Source organism: Rhinolophus hipposideros (genome assembly GCF_964194185.1).
Source record: "Rhinolophus hipposideros genome assembly, chromosome: X".
Lineage (NCBI taxonomy): Eukaryota > Metazoa > Chordata > Mammalia > Chiroptera > Rhinolophidae > Rhinolophus > Rhinolophus hipposideros.
In genome coordinates this window covers 87,353,691-87,359,690 of record NC_138046.1, presented here as the reverse complement: position 1 = coordinate 87,359,690, position 6,000 = coordinate 87,353,691, and positions in this window count along the sequence as shown.

Genomic DNA, 6,000 nt, shown 5'->3' with positions numbered 1-6,000 from the left:
ATCCGGGGTCTTTTATGGTCCCATATAAATTGTAGGATTATATGTTCTATTTCTGTGAAAATCGTCATTGGTAGTTTGATAGGAATTGCGTTGAAAATGTATATTGACTTAGGTGTATGGACATTTTAAGTATATTAATTCTTCCTATCCATGAGCATGATATGTGTTTCCATCTATTTATATCTTCTTTCATTTCTTTCTTCAGTGTCTTATAATTTTCAGAGTACAGATCTTTTACTTCTTTGGTTAAATTTATTCCCAGATATTTTACAGTCTTTGGAGCAATTGTAAATGGAATTTGTTTTTAAATTTCTCCTTCTGATGTTTTGTTGTTGGTATAAAGAAATGCAACTGATTTCTGAATATTAATTTTGTATCTTGCTACTTTACTAAATTAATCTATCAGTTCTAATAGTTTCTTGGTGGAGTCTTTAGAGTTCTCTATATATAGTATCACATCATCTGCATATAATGATAATTTTACTTCCTCCTTACCAGTTTGGATGCCTTTTATTTCTTTCTCTTGTCTGATTGCTGTGGGTAGAGCTTACAGCACTATGTTCAATAGAAGTGGAGATAGCGGGCAACCTTGCCTTGTTCCTGATCTTAGGGGGAATGGTTTTAGCTTTTCCCCATTGAGTATGATGTTAGCTGTGGGGTTGTCATATATGGCCTTTATTATGTTGAGATATGATCCCTCTATTCCCACTTTCTTAAGGGTTTTTATCATAAATGGCTGCTGGATTTTATCAAATGCTTTTTCTGCATCTATTGATATGATCATGTGATTTTTATTTTTCCTTTTGTTAATGTGGTGTATCACATTAATTGATTTGCGGATGTTGAACCACCCTTGCATACCAGGGATGAATCCCACTTGATCGTGGTGTATGACCTTTTTAATGTATTGCTGAAGTCTGTTCCCTAATATTTTGTTGAGGATTTTTGCATCTATGTTCATTAGAGATATCGGCCTGTAGTTGCTTTTTTTTGGGGGGGGGTGTCTTTGTCTGATTTTGGGATCAGGGTGATAGTGGCTTCGTAAAAAGTGTTTGGATGTCTACCCTCCGTCTGGATTTTTTGGAAGAGTTTGAGGAGAATAGGTGATAATTCTTTTTGGAACGTTTTGTAAAATTCACCTGTAGAGCCATCTGGTCCAGGGCTTTTGTTTGTTGGGAGACTGTTGATTACTGATTCAATTTCCCTGATGGTAATCAGTCTATTCAGGTTCTCTGTTTCTTCTTCAGTTATCCTTGGAAGGTTGTATGCCTCTAGAAAATTGTCCATTACTTTCAGATTGTCAAATTTGTTGGCATATATAGTTGCTCATAGTAATTTCTTAAAATATTTTGTATTTCTGTGGTGTCTGTTGTCACTTCTCTTCTTTCATTTCTGATTTTATTAATATGGGTTCTCTCTCTCTTTTTTTAATGAGTCTGGCTAAACGTTTGTCAATTTTGTTTATCTTCTCTAATAACCAACTCTTGGATTCATTGATCTTTTTTATTGCTTTTATGGTTTCTATTTCATTTATTTCTACGGTGATCTTTACTATCTCCTTCCTTGTGCTCCCTTTGAGCTTATTTTACTGTTCTTTTGCCAGATCCCTTAAGTGTGAAGATAAATGGTTGATTAGTGATGTTTCTTGTTTCTTTAGGTAGTCTTGCAATGCTATGAATTTCCCTCTTAGGACTGCTTTCACAGCATCCCATAGATTTTGAGTCGTCGTGCTTTCATTTTCGTTTGTCTCGAGATATCTTTTGATTTCTTCCTTGATCTCCTGCTTGACCCATTCATTATTTAGTAATAAGTCATTCAGCCTCCATGAATTGGTGTATCTTCCAGTTTTCCCTGTAGTTCATTTCTAATTTCATAGCACTGTGGTCATAGAAGACAATTGGTATGATTTCAATATTCTTAAATTTATCAAGACTTGTTTTGTGGCCTAACATATGGTCTATCTTGGAAAACGTACCATGTGCGCTTGAGAAAAATGTGTATTTTGCAGCATTGGCGTGAAATGCTCTGAAAATATCAATTAAATCCAAGTGGTCCAATGTATCATTTAAGGCTGTTGTTTCCATATTGATTTTCTGTCTGGAAGACCTGTCCCTTGTTGTCAGAGGTGTGTTGAAGTCCCCTACTATGATAGTGTTACTGTTGATCACTGTGTTTATGTCAGTCAGTACCTCTTTTATATATTTCGGTGCTCTTATGTTGGGTGCATAGATGTTTACTAGGGTTATGTCCTCTTGTCGGCTCGATCCCTTTATTATTATATAGTGCCCATCTTTGTCTTTTAATATGTTCTTCATTTTAAAGTCTATTTTGTCAGATATATGTATTGCAACTCCAGCTTTTTTCTCACTTCCATTTGCATGAAATATCTTACTCCAACCCTTCACTTTCAGCCTGTGTGAGTCTTTTGATATGAGGTGAGTCTCTTGTATACAGCATATACAAGGGTCTTGCTTTCTTATCCACTCAGCCACCCTATGTCTCTTGATTGGAGCATTAAATCCATTTACATTTAAAGTGATTATTGATAGGTACATAGGTATTGCCATTTTTAAATTTGTAGTTAGACTGTTTTCATCTTTCTTCTATTTACAGAAGTCCTTTTAGTATTTCTTGCAATGCTGGCTTTGTGGTAATATATTCCTTTAGATTATTCTTTTCCGGGAAGCTCTTTATCTCTCCATCAACATTAAATGATAGCCTTGCTGGGTAAAGCAATCTAGGTTGTAGGCCTTTGTTTTCCATCACTTTGAGTATCTCCTGCCACTCCCTCCTGGCCTTCAATGTTTCTGTAGAAAAGTCATTTGATAGTCTTATGGGAGTTCCCTTCTATGTAACCCTCTGTCTTTCTCTTGCTGCTTTTAGGATTCTCTCTTTGTCTTGAAGCTTTGCCATTTTAACTATAATGTGTCTTGGTGTGGACCTGTTTTGGTTTATCCTGGTTGGAACTCTCTGCACTTCCTTGGCTTGTATGTTGGTTTCCTTCATCAGGTTAAGGAAGTTTTCGGACATTATTACTTCAAATGTATTCTCAATCTCTTGCTTCTTCTCTTCGCCTTCTGGTATTCCTATGATGCACATGTTGTTGAGCTTGATGTTATCCCAGAGGTCTTTTAAACCATCTTCATTGTTTTTTATTCTTTTTTCTTTCTGTTGTTCTGTTCGGGTGATCTCTGCTAACCTGTCTTATAAGTCGTTGATTCGATCCTCTGCTTCATCTAACCTGCTGGTAATTCCTTTAAGAGAGTTGTTAATTTCGGTAATTGTGTTCTTTAGTTCTAACTGGTTGTTTGTTATGATTTTTACATCCTTCTTTATATCTTCTCTAAGCTCCTTCAACATTCTTATCACCAGTGTTCTGGACTCTGTCTCTGATAGGTTGGTTATCTCTGCTTCATTTGGTTCCAGTTGTGGAGGTTTCTTCTGTTCTTTTATTTGGGACATATTTCTTTGTTTCCCCATTCTGCCTGACACTTTTTGTTTGCTTTGATGTATTAGGTAGATCCCCTAGAGTTTTTAGTTCTTGCTGGGTTATCTTATATAGTATGTGTCCTTTACATTTGACTTGCACTACTTCGTTCTTCTCCTCTGCGTGTGCTCCAAAGGTGACTCTTGTGTTGTGTATATTGTCCTGTTAAGAAGATCTTTAATTGCTTTTTGCTTGTGAGTAGGTGGGGTTAACTCCTAGGCTGACTAGTTGTGAGACTGGGCTCTGCCCACTGCAGGTTGTTCTGCTGCTTGAGGATTGACCGCTTAAATGTGGTTTAGCCTATGGGCTCTGTACCTGCAGAGAATTTCCTCTGGGTGTGTGACTTGTAGGTCAAACATGGTAGTACTCTGGTTCGGTCTGGAGTTGGCCTCTGGATATGTTGAATTTTGTGCCTCTTAAGCTGGGCCCTGGTAGGGCAATTTCAGAACAAAGCAAATCACCAAGCACAACAACAACAACAAAGAAAGAAAATCAAATACGTTCACATGTAAACACACCCGATAATCCCCACAGAACACAGGTAAAGATATCAAAGATATAAAGACAAAACAAATCAAAACAAAACAAAGCAAAACAAAAAGCAGCGCCAGTCTTGGCTTAAGCCCACCAAGTAATCTCCAGGTTGTCCTCTGCTCTACCAAAGAGTCCCCTGCCTATTACGCAGGCAGAATCGGTCACCTGGTGCCCAGAGTGACTTTGGGACTGTAGATTTAAATGCGTGGGGCTGGGGGTCTGGATGACAGTTTTTACAATGTCAGTGCGGTTTCTGCCCTTGCCTGCACATATACACACTGAGAATAGCAACACCAGCACTGTGTCCAGTACTCCTGAGTCTTAGGGCACTTCTTCCGTGTTGCCGCTTACTGCTGATCTCTGGGAGTTCTCCGCAGTTGTACTTGCCCCACCCTAGGCAGGCCAGAAAGGGTGGTGGCTGGGGGTGGAGGAGTCTCTTCTCTGCTAGCACAGCCAAAATCAAACTCTTCCCAGGCTCTTCCCTGGGTCAGAGCTGCCTGTCAGTCTTCCCAGAGCCTGAGCACTACGGCCCTAGTAATCTGACAGTACTCCTCAGTTCAGGGGCCAGTTTAAGTCTCTGGAAGGGTGGGGGTAGGATTGGAAGAGTGCAGGGAGGGGCCAAGGCATGGAGTCTGTGTTCTTTGTCTGCCCTAGGTCCCACCAAGCTGCCCCCCCCCCCCCGCCCAGCAGGAGCAATCAGTTGTGGGACGCAAGGAAAGAGCCCATCTCCTGGCTTTTGTGTTCTCTATTCTGCCCTGGGGTCCCTTGCTTCTTGCCAGCTGCGTTACCGCCAACGCTGCTGCCACCACCGAAGCCGCCGCTGCCAGCAGCAATTCCACCACGGAAACGCGCCTTTCCACTCCGCTCCTTTCCTTCTTCCCCTGCTCGCCCAATTTGCGCACCTTCAAATAATCCTTCCACGAATCTCTTAGCTGTTCTTCAGGATGAGCAAACAGTTCTTTGATGAGTTATATGTCCCGTTTGTAATAAGATCCAGAAGAGAACTCAGAAAGTGCTCCCTGCTGCCGCCATTCCTATGACGTACCCCCAATTTGCATTTCTTAATCCGTTACCCTTTCATCCATCCTTAACCCCCCTCCCATCTTAAAGAAGTCCCTCTAAGAATCCTTGGTATACTGGTGTGGTGGTGATGAAATCTATCATCATTTTCTTGTCTGGGAAGCGCCTTATCTGTCCTTCAATTCTTTTTTCTTTAATTTATTGGGGTGACAATTATTAGTGAAATCACACAGATTTTCAGGTGTACAATTCTCTATTACATCATCTATAAATCCCATTGTGTGTTCACCACCCAATGTCAGTTCTCCTTCCATCACCATATATTTGATCTCCCTTACCCTCATCTTCCACCCCCCCACCCCCTTTTACCCTCTGGTAACCACTAAATTATTGTCTGTGTCTATGAGTTTTTGTTTCTCATTTGTTTGTCTTGTTCTTTTTTTGTTTTGGGTTTATATACCACATATCAGTGAAATCAAAGGGTTCTCTGCTTCTTCTGTCTGACTTATTTCGCTTAGCATTGTACTCTCAAGATCTATCCATGTTTTTCCAAATGTTCCTATATCATCTTTTCTTACCACCGAATAGTATTCCATTGTGTATGTATACCACAACATCTTTATATATTCATCTATCAAAGGACATTTTGGTTGTTTCCGTGTCTTGGCCACCGTAAACAAAGCTGCAACGAACATTGGAGCACACGTATCTTTAGATATAAATGTTTTCAAATTTTGGGGGTAGATACCCAGGAGAGGGATTGCTGGGTCACATGGTAATTCTGTCCGTAATTTTTTGAGGAACGTCCACACTGTCTTCCATAACGGCTGCACCAGTCTGCATTCCCACCAACAGTGTATGAGGTTTCCTTTTACTCCACAGCCTCTCTAACACTTGTTACTATTTGTCTTGTTGTTGATAGCCATTCTGACTGGGGTGAGGTGATATGTCATTGTGGG